The 20078-nt window shown below is 38.2% G+C and overlaps 1 protein-coding gene across 6 annotated transcripts in view; it reads right to left on the bottom strand.

The window, feature by feature from the left end:
• Positions 1–20078, bottom strand: part of SLC16A7 (solute carrier family 16 member 7) — a 180794-nt gene that overhangs the window by 89598 nt on the left and 71118 nt on the right. The window contains exon 1 of one of the 6 annotated variants that reach the window (XM_043446716.1): positions 15553–15685. The exons of the other annotated variants lie outside the window; for them this stretch is intronic. The gene's annotated coding sequence lies outside the window, so the exon portion shown is untranslated. Of the gene's footprint in view, positions 1–15552; positions 15686–20078 lie in introns of those variants that run through there. 6 annotated transcript variants of the gene reach the window in all.

Raw genomic sequence — 20078 nt, 5'->3', positions numbered from 1 at the left:
TAGATACCCAGGAGAGAGTAAAACAATAAGCAAGATGGATGGCATGGTGTCCACACTTTCCAGCCTGCAGGTTCCAGTGGACAGAGTTTCAAGACAGAAGCTAAAGTAACTTTTCCTGAGAGATTGAGGCTTTGTACACAGCAAAAGTTCGAGATTCTGATGAGAAAATTTGGTGGAGATGTGGACAAGGGGCATTTTTGCCGTTATAGCCTGCACCTAAGCTTTGTATCCTGCAGAATAGTTACTGTGGAAGCATCAAGAGATAAGATCCTTTATATAGGTAATGTTTCCAGTGAGGACATTAGCAATGGTGAGAAACAGTCATGGAAAAACTCATTTGATCTCTCTCTGGTCTCATGTGATTCCCAGAAATACTCGGTTGGAGACTTGTTGGAGAATTTGAGGTCCTTATGAAGTCAAGTGAAGGGTAAAGAGTCAGAAAAACTGAATTTATTAATAGCAATCTGATTCCATATTCAGTAAACATTCAATAAATATCAATTAAAAGCCTACTATGTACCTAGAACAGTGGCTATGGTGCTGAACAAAACAAATTCCAACCTACGGATGTATATTTTAGTAGAAGAGAGAGGCAAGAAGAAAGTTACAAATATAAACAAGATAATTAAAGATTGATACCCTATATAAAAAAATAATAAACAGGGTATTATGATGAAGAATCCTTATTCAGGGGTAGGGGTAAACAAAAATGTAGTCAATAAAAGTAAAATGAGAAGGAATTTTTGTTTTACTTGCTTCTAAAGAGTAGGGCTTCCTTGGTGACTCAGCAGTTGAGAATCTACCTTCCAATACAGGAGACAGGGGTTTGATCCCTGGGTCAGGAAGATTCCTTGGAGAAGGAAATGGTAACCCACTCCAATATAATGCCTATAAAACTGAAGGGTGTTTTTCAAATTTGGTTAACTGGAAAATGCTGTATTGGAAAATGCCCCGCATGCTCTACCATGCTGAGCCCCACGGCTCTTTTTTTTTTTTTTATTTCAATTGGAGGCTAATTACTTTACAATATTGTGTTGGTTTTTGCCATATATTGACATGAATCAGCCATGGATGTACATGTGTCCCACCATCCTGAACCCCCTTCCCACCTCCCTCCCCACCCCATCCCTCTGGGTTGTCCCAGAGAACCAGTTTTGGGTGCCCTGCTTCATGCATCGAATTTGCAGTGGTCATCTAGTTTACATATGGTAATACACAAGGCTCTTGAAAGCTCTCAGGACAAATTCACTTCGCCCCTGCTTCGTGTTTTCTTGGCTATGGGTCCCAGGGACTCAGTCTGTTTTCTTATCTTCATTTGTGTTGCCTCTCTGTCCTTTGAAAAGTTCTACTCTTGCAATTATGACAACAAAGTGGGATAGTCTCCCTAAACCTGCCTTTTCTCAATGCTTCTAAATACACAGAAAACTCCTTTCTTTTTTGAATCATCTTTGGGGGAGAGGAAAAATTATAAAAATGGATAAGATTCACTGCTTATAGAGTATTAACTGTGCTGGTCCTCAATTACAGATCCTGCCTCTCTCTCAGATGAAAATTAAAGTGGGAATGAGCTTATAGCCTGAGCTTTTATTCCTAGAGTTAAGCCTTACCAAGCTTCTTCCTTTATTCTAATTCTGCCCTGATGATGAAATCAAAGTAGAACATTGTTTTTCACATCTTGCTTCCAGCATTCATTCATTCATTCACTCACTTTACATTTACTGGGTATCTCATTTCATGCCAAAGAAAGGGCCAGACATTAGAAACATAAAGATGACTAAGATATAAGGTACTGTTCCAGACCTAAAAAATTACTCAATCCAGGAAGCAAGTTATGAAATAGATGATAACATTATGGTAGGGCAAACATCATTAGATGGGTAAATTCAGATTTCTATGAAGCTAAATCACCTAGAATATATGGTGATAGTCAAGAAATAGTCTCCAGAAGCGCTGATATAACACTGATTTGGCGGAGCTGAATCTTGAAAGATGAATGGGAGCTTCTGGGATGGATTGAGGTAGATTGAGATTGGGAGTGGTAATAGGTGACAGAAAAAAAAATACCAGTTGGTATGTCCTAGAAATGATAGACATGACACCATGATATGATTGGAGAAGTAGAGGAGCAAATAGCCTTAAATACCCATCTTAAAAATTTAATCTTAAATACTCATCTTAAATACATTTTTGGAAAATAATCCTAGAGGTAAGTGAGAGAAGATGGTTGAAGGAAGACAGAGGATATATCAATAATAAGTAGTTATATTCTACTGCAATAATCTAGAAAAGCCATCACAAAGCAGTAGCTACAGGGATAAGAAGAGCAGACTTACTAAAAATAATGATAGTTATAAAAACTTGTTAATGGACACACAACATAAAAGAGGCAAATTTTGACATCACAAACATAAAATGTGGTGGAATGGGGTGGAAAATAGAGGCTATTTTGTTATGCAACAGAGGTGAAATTATCATAATAAAATACCTATAAGATGTTTAATGTTAGTCTCTTGGTCAAAACAAAGCAAGAACCTACAGAAAATACACGAAAGATCAAGAGGTGGCGCCAGGGGTAAAGAATCCAGCTGCCAAGGCTGGAGCCACAAGAGATGCAGTTCCATCCCTGGGTGGGGAAGGTTGCTTGGCATGGAAACCCACTCCAGTTCTCTCGCCTGGAGAATCCCATGGGCAGAGGAGCCTGGTGGGCTACAGTCCACGGGGTCGCAGAGCGTCAAACAGGACTGAAACAACTGAACACTCACAGGGCATGTGTGCTCACTCAGTCCTGTCGGCCTCTGTGACCCCGTGGACTGTAGCCCACCAAGCACCTCTGTCCATGGAATTTTCCAGGTAAAAATACTTGAATGGGCTGGCATTTCCTCCTCCAGGGGATCTTCCTGGTCTAGGGATCAAACCCGAGTCTCCTAACGGCTCTTTCATTGGCAGGCCGATTCTTTACCACTGCACCACCTGGAAGTCAAATTAAGGCACTCTACTAAGGAAAATCATCAGTTCATAAAAGAAGACAGCAAGAATAAAAAGGAATAGTGGAGCTACAAGTTAGCCAAAAAATAATTAGCAAGATGGTGTTAGTAAATCCTCACCCATCAATAATCACTTTAAATGTTAGCAGATCAAATTGGTATAGAATGGCTAAATAGATTAAAAAAAAAAAAAAGACTCAGCTATATACAGCCTATAAGAGACTCACTTCAGTTTTAAGAAATGTTCTAATTTATAAATGTTACTTGAAATCTGTGTTTATTAAAAATACCTGTGGCATATAACCTATATAATAAATACCAGTGTTCTTTTATCTGCTTAGTAGATGAAAATACTGTAGGAAGGAACTATATATTGTCTCCTCTCCCTCTATTTTTATTTATTGCATTGTTTCCTTTTTTATTTTTTTCATTTCCTTTTTTAATGTAACATACTTTAATCCTTTAAAACACTATAATTATTCAAAGTAATCCTGAATAAGGAAAAAGTGATTTCTTAGTTTTCTGTTTTCTAGGAATTTCAAGCTCAGTTATTAGTAAAGGCTGACCTAATTGTCAATGATTGTTTTTCAAGTACATTTGCTGTGCTTGAATAAGTAAACGATAATAAAAATCCAATAATTACTAAATAGATTTTACAAAAGTATTAGGCTTACTGTTAGGAAAAAAATCAGCAGCTACATGACATTAAAAAAGAAGAGCAGGGCTATATCAGCCTACTAAAAAAACATTAAAATTATACTTTTAAAGAATAAAAGTTTAATTTAAAATGATTAACTTATTAAAAATGCATATGTCTCTCAATATAAAAGAAATTGAATTTTTCATCCAATTAGTGAAAGAGCATAGTGAAAATACTAAAAAATGAGGTAGATTGTTTTTACCTAGCAGCATAATAAATCAGAAGCAAACTCTGTCAAATATTAGTCACTGGGAACATCAATCTGTACAATGACTCTGCTGTCAACTTCAGGTTTCAGGCTTAATCATTTCAGGAGCAAGAAAACCATGAGTCGTATTTTACCCAGGAGACATCTGGGAACACATATTCATGCTGCCACCCTCATAAATTTCTCGACAATTTGCCTGAAGGTCAATTGGCAATGAAATAATAGAAATTTTAAGTTCGGAACAGATTATGTGCAGGCGGATTTAATGAGTATTTCACTTGCATTATCATTTGGACTCATGTATGTAACCACTCGGAAATATGAACTAGTCTGCAAAACTAGTAAAACACATAACAGTCCTGCAGTGCCCTTAAAGAGGACATGCATGATGTGTAAGCGCTGAATAACATCAGAATACTTGGCTCCAAGTCATTCATTCTAAAGCAGTAGCATTTAAAAAAAATTATACCCAAAGAAGCATAATTTACTAATATATGATACCTGCATGCATCATATTTATTTAAAGACTATGATGCAATTATGGTAGACTGCAAAATTAGCCAAACTGGCCACAAATTATTCCCCCTCTCTATGTAGCTACCTCTTTAAATAGTTCTTCACATTTACTCAGGGCTTGGCCATGTGACTTGCTGTGTGTATTAGTCTATGAGGGCTGCCGTAACACAGTATCATATATTGGGTGGCAGATTGGATGGCTTAAACAACAGAAATTTATTTTCTCACGCTTCTAGAGGCTACAAGTCTGCAATCAGGGTGCCAGTGTGGCCGGGTTCCATTGAAGGCCTTTTCCTTGATTTGCAGGAAACTGCCTCTCCACTGCGTGCTTACACTGCCTTTCCTGGCGCATCTGTTCTTGTTCAGTCTCTAAGTCAGGTCTAACTGTTCTGACCCCATAGACTGCAGCGCGCCAGCCTCTCTGTTCCCCACTGTTCCACTGAATCGGTGATGCTATCCAACCATGAGTCAGTGGTGCATGGACACAGGCAAAGACAGATCAAGCTCTCTGGTGCCTCTGCATAGAAGGGCAATAATCCCATCAGACTAGATCTCCCACCTCATAACCTAATTACATGCCAAAGGTCCCATCTCTTAAAACCATGACTTGGAGGGTTAAGACTTCCACATATGAATTGGGGAGGACACAAACATTCAGTCCATAATGCCGTGGCTAAAGGAACGCTTGCAAATATAAAACAAGTAGTTCCTTGAAAACCATTTGAGCTCCGATCTCCTCTTGCTGTTCTTGGAACCCTTGAAATCACTACTCCGAAAGGAACCTTCACTAGCCTGCTGGATAATGAGACATGCAGCCTTACCCATTTTCATTCTTGCTGACCCAGACTAGCGAACTTATGAATCAAATAACCTGAGACCTCAGGACCATAACCATAAATTATAACCACTCTCCCCACCTGACTAGACCTTTCAAATATTAACACTAATTCATACATGACCTGGGTTCATATTATCTCTCCTCGGATATTGTGATATAAATTACCTTATATCATCAAAGTTCTTCCAGAAGAAACTTCTTTCTATCATTCATTTCACAAACATTTATCAAGCAACTACATGGAAGGAGTTCAAAGTGTTAGCTCTAGGGCTACCATGATGGAATAAGATGTGGTCCATAACTTCACAGAATATACAATTATTTGGAGACAGCAAACAATAAGAAGGAAAATTATAATAATCTATGGCAACTTTTCTCAGCTGGAGTTATTTGAAACACAGACAGTGATTTGAGTGACCATTTTCTGAGTTCTAATAATATTACATAAATATTCTGCATCTCAATGCATGGGAGATAATTCAATCCATTCCAGGACTTATGGCATTAGCTTTAATTTTTTCATCAAAGGTTTAATTTTTTTCATCAAACTTTAGTTGAGAAAAACTGGTCTGTGATAATTATTATACTTGGAAGCACAATTAAACTGGCTGAGGAGATCATAAATATATTTTGGTTGAGTCTGGAATAATGAGATGATTTAGTCAAGTGAAAAGAAATGAGAAAAATGATCCCAACAACAATATTTTGCAAAGGTTCCTAGTAAAAGAGATGCTGGTATATTTAGACAGCTAGTGGAAAAAGTTGACTCTGTCTGTCAGACAACCAATAATGCTGCAGAAAATGTCATAGCAGAGTCCAACAGAGACTGAAGCCATTTGAAGAACTGATACACTAAATGAAACATTGATCTTTACAAAGTGTTTCCAATATTAAGTTCAGTGTTGTGGGGGAGAAATGGATATAGCGGTATTTTCTTCATTGCTACCAATATCCTCCTAAGTTATATGAGACAAGTATTCACTATTTCTATGATTTTAGCCTGCATTGAAAGAAAAAAAATGTATTTATTGAGCATTAATATGAAAAATTTTATTGCTAAAAAATTAAACTAATAAGGATCTCTGCTGCTGCTGCCGCTGCTAAGTCACTTCAGTCGTGTCCGACCCTGTGCGACCCCATAGACGGCAGCCCACCAGGCTCCCCCGTCCCTGGGATTCTCCAGGCAAGAACACTGGAGTGGGTTGCCATTTCCTTCTCCAATGCAGGAAAGTGAAAAGTAAGAGTGAAGTCTCTCAGTCATGTCCGACTCTTCGCGACCCCGTGGACGGCAGTCTACTAGGCTCCTCCGTCCATGGGATTTCCCAGGCAAGAGTAATGGAGTGGGGTGCCATTGCCTTCTCCAATAAGGATCACTAGCAGAACAAAAATACCCATATTCACTGGCAACTGGTCTAGTTTAAAAGTAACACAAACTTTCTCCTTATTGAGTTAGGTTTAATTTTGTTCTACATCACAAGTCTCATTTTCAGCATTTATTCTAAGTTAATGACATGGTCCTACTGGTATATTCCAGAATTAATCTCAAGAAATAAGTGAATCTATTTACCAATTGCTCTCAGAATGAACAGCTCAATATTAATTATGCCAAAACTAACTCATTATTTTTGGTTGTTGCTCTTCTACACTCAGATATAAAATGCTAAAATTTCTATCCAACAGGTTAAGTTTATTACATGTGGGAGGATTATGTCCGATATCACCCTGACATGATTATTGCTGCTGCTGCTAAGTCACTTCAGTCGTGTCTGACTCTGTGTGACCCCACAGAACAACAGCCTACCAGGCTCCCCCGTCCCTAGGGTTCTCCAGGCAAAAACACTGGAGTGGTTTGCCATTGCCTTCTCCAGACATGATTATTACACTGCTCAAAATTCCTAAATTTTATAAGACCCTTTTAAGTTATTTTATGAAAGCAGTAATAGAAATGGAAACTTCTTGCTTACAAAATATCCCAAGTCCTTTATGCTTTATAGTGCAGAATCCCACAGCTTTATTAAAGTTTTGGTTCAAGTAGCTGACTAGATCCAAAAGAAAGAAAGAAAGTGAAGTCACTCAGTCGTGTCTGCCTCTTTGCGAACTGTGGCCTGCCAGGCTCCTCCATCCATGGGATTTTCCAGGCAAGAGTACTGGAATGAGTTGCCATTTCCTTCTCCAGACTAGATCCAAAACTGCTTTTGAATTAAAGCCCCAGGACTAATGTAAACTACTCTCACAAAACCATATTAGTACAGAGATGCTACAGTCTTTCATCTAGGTAAGAACATAAGTAAGGCTCTTTGATTTTTATACAATAATGTCATTTTTGCAATCCACACAATTAGAACACAAAGCAGATCTATTTTGTTACAATATAGAAATGCCAGCCTCTTTAGTCTCAATTATGGACTATAAAGAAAGCTGAGCGCTGAAGAATTGATGCTTTGGGACTGTTGTGTTGCAGAAGCCTCTTGAGAGTCCCTTGGACTACAAGGAGATCCAACCAGTTAATCCTAAAGGAAATCAGTCCTGAATAATCACTGGAAAGACTGATGCTGAAGCTGAAACTCCAATACTTCAGCCACCTGATGCGAAGAACTCATTTGAAAAGACCCTGATGCTGGTAAAGATTGAAGGCAGGAGGAGAAGGGGACGGCAGAGGATGAGATGATTGGATGGCAACATCAATTCAATGGATATGAGTTTGAATAAGCTCCAGGAGTTGGTGATGGACAGGGAAGGCTGGTGTGCTGCAGTCCATGGGGTTGCAAAGAGTCAGACATGACTGAGCAACTGAACTGAATTGAACTGAACAACTTTAGTAAAAAGTGAGCCCATAGATCAAGTTATTTCTGTAACTTTGCGTTGGATATAACGGTGATGAAAAGTAAAATCTGGAAAGAGAAAACCAAATTAAATAACTAACCAAAAGGGTAATAATAGTAACAACAGCGACAATAAACATCTTCATTGTCAGAAGCTCAGTGTGGTGAAACAATGGGCTGCTGGAATCTGGAGCCAGAATCAGTCAATGAAGCAGAAGTTCACTTCTTTATGACAGTTCAGTTCAGTCCAGTTCAGTCGCTCAGTTGTGTCCGACTCTTTACGACCCCATGAACCGCAGCTTGCCAGGCCTCCCTGTCTATCACCAACGCCACCATGTCCATTGAGTGGTGATGCCATCCAACCATCTCATCCTCTGTTGTCCCCTTCTCCTCCTGCCCTCAATCTTTCCCAGCATCAGGGTCTTTTCCAATGAGCCAGCTCTTCACATGAGGTGGCCAGAGTATTGGAGTTTCAGCTTCAACATCAGTCCTTCCAATGAACACTTCTATCTGCATGATAGAAGGGCCTCAAAGGGCTCCATGCAAAGTGGGAGACATGAGAGCCTGGCTTGGGGACTTACCAATGGTTAAGAATGCACCTTCCAATGCAGGGGGTGTAGGTTTGGGGCCTCTCTGGGGAACCAAAACCCCACATGCTGCAGGGCAGATCAGCTCATAAGTGTAGCAACTACTGAGCCTGCATGCTCTAGAGCCCACACACCACAACTAGAGAAGCCCACACACTGCAAGGAAGACCCAGTGCAATTAAAATAAAACTCTGACTCACTGATGCAAGCCAGGTGCTTCTGTACCCCCTTTAATCCCTTCTGATGGAGGAAGAAAAAATAAACCTGTTGCCTATCACCACTTGAGACTTTTTTGTTTTAAACATTGGAGCCAATGGGACACAGGCAGAACTTCACAACAAAAATCCAATGAAGCTAGTCCATGGCTTACGTCCTAGGTACCTATAGCTTCCAAACAAGCACACAATGTGGAACAGTGGTTACTCTTCCACACTTAAAAAACTGCTTGTTGAAGCTACACCTATCTTACAATCATCAATTTCTCTTTTAGATGTGCATGCTTGTGCATAAGAGGACATGTAAACCAATGTTTATGGCAGCATAGAAATAAAAGTTTAAAAATTAGAAAGAATTTAAATGTCTATCAATAGGAGAATGATAAAGTATGTATATTCACATAACGGAATATATAGATTTAAACTGGATGAGCTCAACTTATATGTTTGAACCATCTCAAATAAACAAAGCAAGTAGTGAAAGGACTAATTCAGTACACCAATAATACGAGGTCTGACAACTAATAAAAACTTCATAAAATATTATATATGAAACATTTATATACAATCATAATATAAAACCATGAATGAAAATGATTAATCTCAAGTTTCAGATTTTTTTTTAATGTGGACTATTTTTAAAGTCTTAATTGAATTTGTTACATACTGCTTCTGTTTTATGTTTTGGTCTTTTGGCCACAAGGCATGCAGGATCTTAGCTCCCTGACCAGGGATGGAACCTATACCCGCTGCATTGGAAGGCGAAGTCTTCACCATTGGGCCACCAGGGAAGTCCCAGGAAGGCTTTCATTACAGGGCACAGGAAGGAGAGAAGGGGAGCAATAAAAGAGAAAAGCATGGGTCTCCATCTCATCTATGAAGTGCATCTATGAAGCACTGGTACTTGAGCTCAGATAAGATTTTATTATTTAATGAGGAACTATATTATGTACATGTGCTTGGCACTATTACAGGCATGGTGAATAAGTGATAAAGAAAGCAGACTGGAACTGCCGCTCTCATGGTTTTCTACTTTCTAGTAGAAAAACAGGTGAAGGAAAATAAGAAACAATAAGTAAAATGAAAGGCATTTCTCATGATGATAACCTTTATGGAGTAAAATGAAACCCAAAAGGAAGTGATGAAAAACGAGGGGTAGGAAGTTGCAACTTTAAATCTGTTGGTCACAGAACACCCCACAGGGCCAACCTCATTGAGAAAGTGACTTTTAAACAAATAATCAAAATTAAGTGTCAGTATACAAGATGAAATTGAGTGAAGGACGAGATCCTGGAAGACACAAGAACACACGCAAAGGCCCTGAGTCTGCAGTGTGCGTCGCAATTTCAAACGAGAGACACGTAGACGCACATATAGACAATGAAAAGTTACGTTACAGAGAGCAGTTGTGATCTTCAAGTTATTTTAACAGAACTACCTGGTTGGGTAGGAGATAGAAAAATGCATTATACATGGATTTTGGTCTCTACTATACAGATTCAAGGGGCTTCCCAGGTGGCACTCAGGTAAAGAACCCGCCTGCCAATGCAGGAGACACAAGAGATGAGGATTCAATCCCTGGTTTGAGAAGATTCCCTGGAGGAGGGCATGGCCACCCACTCCAATATTCTTGCCTGGAGAACCTCATGGACAGAGGAACCTGGAGGGCTATGGTGTATAGGGTTGCAAAGAGCCAGACACGACTGAAGTGACTTTGCGCACACACATACAGTCAAGCCTCCAAGACCTTCTAAGCAGCCTATATCACACTGAGAATAAGTCATACAAGAAGGAAGGAAGACTGAGGAGGCAAAAGACAAAAAGTGGAAATTATAGTTTTCCTAGAAAATTTCCAGTCAACTCTCTTAACTGAAAAAAAGAAAAAAAGTGACAAGAAAGAGGCACTTTGCATTAAAAAAATCAAACGCTTCTCCGTATCTTTTCTCCTATACATTCCACCACTGACAGTTAATTTGATATAGCAACTCAGCTAAGCTATGGGGCCCAGCTGTTTGGTCAAAAACTAGTTGAGATAATGTTGTGAGGGTATTTTGTAGACGTAATTAACATTTACAATCAACTGACTTCCAGTGAAGAAAATTATCCCCCACAATATGGGTGGGCCTCATTTGATCTGTTGAGGGCCATACAAGCAAAAACTGAGGTTTCCTGAAGAAAGAAGTCTGCCTCAAGATTGTAACATGGAAACCCTGCCTGCTTCCAGCTTGCTGGTTGGCCCTATGAACTTAGGACTCAAGACTACAACGTCAGCTCTTACATGGATTGCCAGTCTGCCCTACAGATTTCAGAATTGCCAGCCCCCATGATCATATGAGCCAAGTCTTTGAAATGAATCTCTTGGGACTGTCTCTCTGGAGAACGCTGAAAATTTTGGGGTACCATGAAATGGAATGTTACTATAAAAAATACCTAAACATTTGGAAGTGGCTTTGGAATGGGTGGGCTTCCTCAGTGGCTCAGATGGTAACGATTCAGCCTGCAATGCAGGAGACCTGGGTTTGATACCTGGATTGGGAAGATCCCTTGGAGAAGAGAATGGCAACCCACTCCAGTATTCTTGCTTGGAGAATCCCATGGGCAGAGGAGTCTGGCAGAATATAGCCCATGGGGTCACAAAGAGTCAGACACGACAGGGTGACTTTCACTTTTTTCACTTTTGGAATTGGGTAATGGATAGAGGCTAGAATAATTCTGAGGATCTTGACTGTAAAAGTTTAGATTGTCTTGACCAGAATATTACTGGAAATATGAATGTTGAAAATGTCTTTGCTGAGGCTTCAGATAGAAATAAAAAATCTTTTATTGGTCACCAACGGTCACCAAAGGAGAGATGATCCTTGTGGCAGAGAACTTGGCTGAATTGTGCTCTTCTTTTGGGTGGAAAGTAAAAATTTTAAGTGATGAAACTGGACACAGAGCTGAAGTTGTTACTTCCAACCAACTGGGAGGCAAGGCCTGGCCACTCCCTATCTTGGATAGTAAAATGGGATTAGACAAAAGTTGAAGCAGAAATTGTTAAGCAAGAAGGAACTAGAACTTATGATTGGAAAAATCCTCAGCCTATCCAGATAGTGGGCTCTGGAAACTGTCCAGAACAACCAGTTACTAAAGGGATTAGGTGCTTGACTCATGGATCCAATCAAGCAACTCATCAGAAGCCAGGGGCTGAGATACAGGAATGCAGAAAAGATCTGTGGAGAACCATCTAGTCTGATGGCTTGGACCCCATGAATTGCATGAGGCAGACCATGTTTTTAAAAATTTTTATAACAGCAGAAATGTTGTTCAAAGAGATAGGATGAAATCAAGCAAGAATGACTCCGGGAAGAACCACAGATGGCAATGCCTCGGCTAAGGGCCAGTTCAGTTCCCGAGGGTGGGGCCACCCACCCTGTTCTAGAAGGCAGGGCTTAGGGGAGGCCCCAGCAGGTCTAGAGGACCCAGCATCAGACCACAGAGAACTGTTCTCCAGTCTTAAAACCTCATGGAATTTGTCCAGCTAAGTTGAAAACCCTCTTTAGAGTCTGGACCAGCAGTCCTTTTTTCCTTCCAATTTTTCCCTTTATAAAGTGGAATGCCTATTCTATATCTGTCTAACTGTTGTATTTTGGAAACAAGAATACTTGTTTTCCAGGCTTCAGAGGTCCACAGATGGAGAGGAATTTTTCCCTGGCTGGACTATATGTCAAGCCTCACCCAAAACTGATTTAGATAAAATTGGTACTTAGAGTTGATACTGTAATGATTGACTTTAAGGATATTGGGATTGGGTGAACCTATTTTTAACATGGGAAGGACATGGGTTTTGGGAGTATCAAAAGGCAAACTGTTATGGATTAAACTGTGTCCCTCAAAAAAGATACGTTTAAGTCCTAATCTTCAAAACTTCAGAATATGACCTTATTTGGAAATAGGGCCAGTGTAGATGTTATTTTTAAGATAAGATCATACTAAAGTATGTGTGCATGCATGTGTGTGTCTGCGCTAAGTCACTTCAGTTTTGTTCAACTCTTTGTGACCCTATGGACCATAGACCACCAGGCTTCTCTGTCCACGGGATTCTCTAAGCAAGAATACCGAAATGGGTTGCCATTTCCTACTCTAATGGATGTTCCTGACCCAGGGATTGAACCCGTGTCTCTTGCGTCTCCTGCACGCTGAAGTATAATGGACTTCTAATTCAATATGACACATGTCCTTATAAGAAGATGGCCACATGAAGACAGACAAGAAGGCCATAGGAACATGGACGCGTGAACTGGATATGCTGTCACACCTGCGTCTCTCAGAAGGTGGGAGAGGAAATGAAGGATCCTTTTCCACAAGATTCCAAGAAAGCCTTGCCAATGCTTTATTTCAGACTTACTCCCAGAACTGTGAGGGAGAATACATTTCTGTATTTCAAGCCACCTAGTTTGAACTGAAGGCTTAGGAAGTGCTCAATAAGGATTTAGAATCTACGTTTATATAAGTTCACATGATTCTCAAACTAAACAAGTGATGGAAGCCCTATGCTTCCTTATGGAAGCCCTGAGCTATAACCTCCATTTATAGCTTACTTCACAGAGGCTCTTACAAGTTATGTGATTTGCCCATGATGGGCAAAGCAAGTTAACTGTGTTGTAGGGATTTTAAGCAAAGTTTTCCAACACCTACATCCTTTACGGAATTGAAAGCATCGATGCTCTATTTTCCTCCCTAGATAGATCTTATGTGTCTGTATGCATGTGTGCATGCGTGTGTGCATGTGTGTTTGTATATACTTGTGTGTTAATATTTATGGGTAACTGTCAAAGGACCTTGGTGACCTTTTCAGCAATTCCTTGAGTAGATCTGGTAATGAGCTAAAGGAAGAGAGACAAACTTTTTGATGGTAATTTGATTTGCATACTCTCAGTAGAAAAGTGAGAAGTAGGTAAATATCCAAGGGACACAGTAAATTAGACTAGTGTCTACATATTAATAAGTGTGAGCCAAGTTCTGAATATAAATATATTTTATTATTATAAAAGATGAATTGAAAAATGTGCTAAGAACTCAAACTTTGGTTTTTTGATCATCATAATAAAAAATTGCTTTATCTTTAGACTGTGTGCAAATTGTTTCAAACTTTAAATGAAGGTGCCTCATATATATCTGCATATGCTGATTTTACTCATATTGAGTATTTCCTTAATTAGTGAAACTTCAGCCATCTGAATATTTAACTTACAAATTATGAACCTGTCAGAATGGCTTTAGTGTGTATCAAAAGGAGAAGTTACAAAACTCTTTTCTCTAACCTTGAGAACATAAACATACCTAAGCAAATCCATATACAGACACGGATTATATAAGTTATAATAAATTGATAACAAAATTTTCAGCCACACTTGCGGTGAATCCGGAAAATATCACTGCACAACTACAACTTAAATGCCAGTATTTATTTAGCTCTTCCTCCAAATGGAAATGTATTGAAGACTAAAAATGATTTCCTTTTCAAAAACAACATGAACACTGACTAAGAAATCATTAACTCTACGTGACACCCAGCAAATAGAGTTTTTGTTACCAGTCCCAAAACTTTCAATAGTTGTTTTACTTTCCTTTTCTGGATCCAGTTTCTCATGTATAAAATGTGATGGTTCTTCAAGGTTTCTATGAGTTCCCAATTTCAATAGCAAAATCATTTATCACTGTCTGACATTTAATTTCAGTTCAAGAGAAATCTAAATAGAAACCTGCATAAGTAGTACCACAATTACACTTAGCTTTTGATGTTTACTTGTCTTTATCATGTGAACCTAAATACAACCAAAACAAGTTTTTTTGGCCTTGGGTATTTGCTGAATAAAGGTAACAATGGCTAGACACTTTATAAAGAACAGAAAATATATTCATCTGAGTTACGGCTCCGGTGGCTTAAGTAATGTATCTCTTTATGTTGAGAACTCAGTACAGAATATGATTACAGTATAAATGTATAGAGTAGATATTTTTATTTTTAGAAACCAGCCTTAAAACTGTAAAATTAATAGTCAATGTCTTCAATTACATATAAATATACAGAAGCATCACACACAATAACTTTATATCTTTCCATAATATAGTTCCAAACATTACGGGAAAAAATTACCTAAGCCCTATAATAAAACCCAATTCATTTTTACAGTTTTATAGCAAAGTACACATAGATGTTTATAAACATTATGATTTAGAATAAGAAAAACAAGATTACTTCCAATATTGTTATCTAATATCAAGTAAAAATGAAATTTTACTATTTAAAGATTCAGAGTTGCCTTCAAAATTCCAATGTTGAGTAAAGTTTAAAAATTTCTTAACTAATGACAACTTGGCTGACTATATAATGTACTGTATTAAGTAAGTATGATTAATACATCTTTCAACCAAGAGGTTTAAGAATGACAACAGTTCATTTCATAAAAACATTAAAAAAAATCTATTTACATAATACAAGCATAGAATAATACTTCATTACCCTTAACCCAGTACCACTCAAAAGTAAAATCTTTTTGTATTAGCCAACAATTGCAGACTTTTTCACTCCTTTCATTAAACTTAGAACATGAAATCAGTTGATATTAAAGGAATAAAAAATGTCTATTATCTAAAGTATAGCTTAACATGGGTACAAGCTATATACTTTAAAAGTTACCTGAATAGACAGAGAACACGAGTGTGCTACTTCGCAGGGCTCAGAGATGGGAACCGAGGCAACTGATCATTAACTTTTAGCTGGAAGCAAACTTGCATACGTATCTCAAGAGACTCTCTACTCTGCCCTCCCACTCTTGCTTCTCTCAAATCAGGGAAAAGGTAGCACTGTCTCTTCTTGAAGGACTTGCTTTGATATGCATCATTAGTTCATACTTTTTACAGTGTAAAGTTAACTTGGCTTAAATTATACCCTGAGTCAAAGAAGGTAACCAAGTTTGGCAATTTAAACTGCTAAATTTAACCTTCTGATTCTCTTTCTCTGCTGTTGCTACAACCACATTTTCAAGTATATGGACCATCGTGTGATTTAACATCATGAATAGAACATATGGCAAAACTAACATAATATATAAATTAAAATGTCAGTGAATCTTCACCTGATATACTACTACTCAATCAGTTATGAACAATAATAAAGAGGCCAGGGCCATGCGTTAGACCCCTTGAGAGGCACAGTTTCATTTTGTTGCCTAATCACACACTACACGGCTTACTTGGCCAGCCATTCTGTAAACGCCTGCCCTCTGTCACAAAGGGTCCTCCCCTAAGAGTGCAATGGGGTATCTGATGGTGAGTCTTTGTATTTAAGAACTTACAATAAACTTTATAGTAATGAAGAGCTATCATTTTCCCATATTCTAGGTAGGTCGTTTTACCAAACAATTGGCATCCATGACCTCATTCTCTGGACCCTATAAGACAGACTATTAAGATACATGTTTAAAGCATGAGGACGCAGAGGTTCAGATTTGGTTACTTAGGTCAGATGGCTAGTAAATATTGGGTCCTAGATTCCAATTCTGGTTATTCTTGTTATTTGGATCCAAGGTCCACATTTTTCTCCACTGAAATTTTTCTCCACTCCATTTTTCAGCCTTTCTATGGTTAGTAGATGAGAATTTGATTTCCCTTATGAAAGATGCCATTATTTAGACAGGCAATAGCAACAACCTGTAAAATACGATCCCCAAGGATGTTAATAGGCTGCGTTTCTAAATGTACTTATATAATGGTTTCAATAACCGGAAAGTAACATAAATAATCTCTGGACATTTCTTCTAATTTTTTTAACTACATGATGCAAATGCCTTTACAAAATAAGACAGTTGGTATTTTTCTGTCTTCTATTAAAATCTTAAGTTTAAAAAAATGAAACACTAAATGAATTGCAATATGGATTTCACAATTATGTAGTACTTACAGAAATCAAAAGCAGATGACATCTTTACTGAGAACTCTTCAAATACCTTTGTCCCAACACAGAAAAGTGCTTAGTAGGTAGTAAGTGTTCAATACATTTATTTAGGGTAAAATTACCTGCTGTAACATAGGTTATTAATCAATTAATAATAACTTCATTATGTACTCTGTAGACATACTTCAAGTAATATTTTTTCCAGATGCAGAAGAATAAAATTTCAATAGTCATTAACTTTATCAATTACTTTTATATAATACCAAATGACAAGACCCAATTCTATGCAAATAAATAATTATTAACTTTATTAAGCAAATATACCATTAATTATACCAAGAATGCTAAATTTAAAAAGGTCTCATGTGTGATTAATATTTTTACTATTATTATAAAATGTTCTAAAGTTAAATAAAAAAAGAAGTACAAAAATATCTGTTTAATATATAAATATTATGTTATCAAGAGAATAACTCTATAACATAAGAGCTATAAAAATTTGAATTGGCAGAAATATGAACAATATATTTTGTACTTATTTTGTATGACTCTGCTTATTGTTACAACAACATTAAATCCTTAAAAAATTATTATCTGAGTAATACAGACAGTCATGTTTATTACATAAACCTTTGAGAAAAGAAAAGCCAAATGCAAAACAGACTTGTTCACCAAAAGCCCGGCGGAGAAAATGGCTGAAGGTGACTAACCTTTGCCAAGGTTATAAATTCTCAAGAGTAATTCCAAAAATGTGGTAGAGTGAGGTTTTTTTTTTTTTTTTTTTCCCAGTTTCCAAAATTCTTCAATAATTCAGGGACAAGACAGTGAAAGAGAGAAAATAACCTCAGGGGAAAACCTTGATAAATAGCATGTGTGCAATTGGAACAGGTTATTAATTCTTCGTTTGAAACATGACAATGGGTTCTTGGCTATGAATTTGTTTATAACATTATTCCCAAGTTCCATGCAGGATTCGCATATTTCCCTTGTGAGATTTTGATGTTTTCTACATTATGACTAAGGAGTAAAAACTGAGCTAAAAGGGAAGACGCAAGTTTTTCATCTGCATTAAAAAATGTAAGAAATTCTGCAAAGCGGAAAGCTCAGTAACAGATATTTGGGTGAGGAAAAGCAGTGAACTAGTCAAAAGGCTGATCAAATACCTCACAAACACAATGGAAATCTTCTAATGGGTTGCTTTTCCCATTTGGTTGTTGTTGTTTTTTTTTCCTATTCTTTTCCTGGAAAGAGTACTATACTCTTAACATTCATTAAGCATAATTGTGATCTCATTATTTTCAGAATTCTAGAATTGTAATGGAGTTTGAAATCAGCATATACTAGAAGATAACAACCCAAATTTATTCCCTGAGTTAATTATCCCTCAGAGTTATAATGTAAAAGGAAATCTCTTTTTAACTTGGATAAGCATAGAAGGAAAAAAGTCCTCAGTTAAATTTTCTTGCATAAGCTAATTCTTCCAAACTTTCAAAATACCACAGGAAAATATAATGGGAGCAAAGGGGTCCTAAATTCAAAATACAGAGGTATTCTGCCATTTCAACAGATTTCCTCTTTTGCTGATGACAGCAACCCAATAATATCAGAGCAGAACTACTGGAAACATGATTTGAGTATAGGGAACATTTAAGGTACTTCCTTCTTTGACAGTTACCCAGTTAATAGATCTTACTGTATTCAGCCAATACAGGAAACACATTCAGAGAGAGAACTGCTGACTCAGAACTTCTAGCTCAGAACTTCTGACTCCTCTTAGCTCCCCACCATCACCCTCAGCATGCATGTGGTCTCACAGCTCTCTAGTAAATGCAGCAGCCTCTGCCAGAGACTCAGCTCAGAGTCAGAGTCAGCAATCCTGTCTCCCCTTCTCTACAATCACATCGAATTACCAGTCCTGGTAGATTCTCCTCCCACAAGGACTCAAACACATCTCCTTCCCTTCTTCCCCATAGGCACAATTTTATTTCAATAAAGTTGATAGCTTTCCAGTTGTTATACCAGCATCCACTTTCTCTATCTGAGTAAAGCCTCAGTACTTCAGTATCTTTGCCTAAACTGGTCAGTTAACAGAAGCTCAGACCATGGCATAGTGATCAATAACTCCTCACTGCTGCTTTCCTAGCCTCATGCCCCACAGCCATCTGTGGACATACACAGACACACAGACACACAGACACACACACACACACACACACACACACACACAAGTATACCTTTGTATATGTCACAAGATGGGCTTTCCCAAGTGGCATTAGTGGTAAAGAACCCACCTGCCAATGCAGGAAACTAAAGAGATGCGTGTTTGATCCCTGCATCTGGAAGATCCCTTGGAGGAGGGCATGGCAACCCACTCCAGTGTTTTTGCCTGGAGAATTCCATGGATATAGGAGCCTAGCAGGCTACAGTCCACAGGGTCGCAAAGAGATGGACTCGACTGAAGCAACTTAGCGCAAGTTATAAGATAATATGGTCATTTGCACTTTCCATCTACTACTATAATCAATAATACTAACATTGGAGCTTTAATGGTAATGTTAGTTTTAACAGACTTTTCACTGCTGTTAGTAACATAGAAACCATCATTTCTCTTGTTTTTTAAAGAAATTCTACAAAGGCATTAGACATTAATATGCCTCCGCTGCTGCTGCTAAGTCGCTTCAGTCATGTCCGACTCTGTGCGACCTCATAGACGGCAGCCCGCCAGGCTCCCCCGTCCCTGGGATTCTCCAGGCAAGAACACTGGAGTGGGTTGCCATTTCCTTCTCCAATGCATGAAAGTGAAAAGTGAAAGTGAAGTCGCTCAGTCATGTCTGACTCTTCGTGACCCCATGGACTGCAGCCTACCAGGCTCCTCCATCCATGGGATTTTCCAGGCGAGAGCACTGGAGTGGGTGCCATTGCCTTCCCCAGACATTACTATGAGATGTGAGTAAATAGAGCTCAAGGCAACAATGCATCTACTGGCCCAGTCACATCTTACCAGGTATGAGATTCTTTTACACCTCAAAAGGAATTTCTATCTTTATTAAAAATTAACAAAAACCTTGAAATGTTTTAAGTTACTTTAAAGTATAAAATCTTCAAATGCTGATGTCATGAAATATAAATTTTAAAAGTATAGTGGCTATTATCAAAAAGACCCGAGATAACAAATGCTGGTGAGGATGTGGGAAAAGGGGGCCCTGGCGCACTGTTGGTGGTGCTGCAAATCGCTGCAGCCCGTGGAAAACTGTACGGAGGTTCCTCAA

This window comes from Cervus canadensis, chromosome 25, assembly GCF_019320065.1.
Source record: "Cervus canadensis isolate Bull #8, Minnesota chromosome 25, ASM1932006v1, whole genome shotgun sequence".
Classification (NCBI taxonomy): Eukaryota; Metazoa; Chordata; class Mammalia; order Artiodactyla; family Cervidae; genus Cervus; species Cervus canadensis.
Note: the sequence above shows the minus strand (reverse complement) of the source record. Positions and strands in the feature narration are given on the sequence as shown.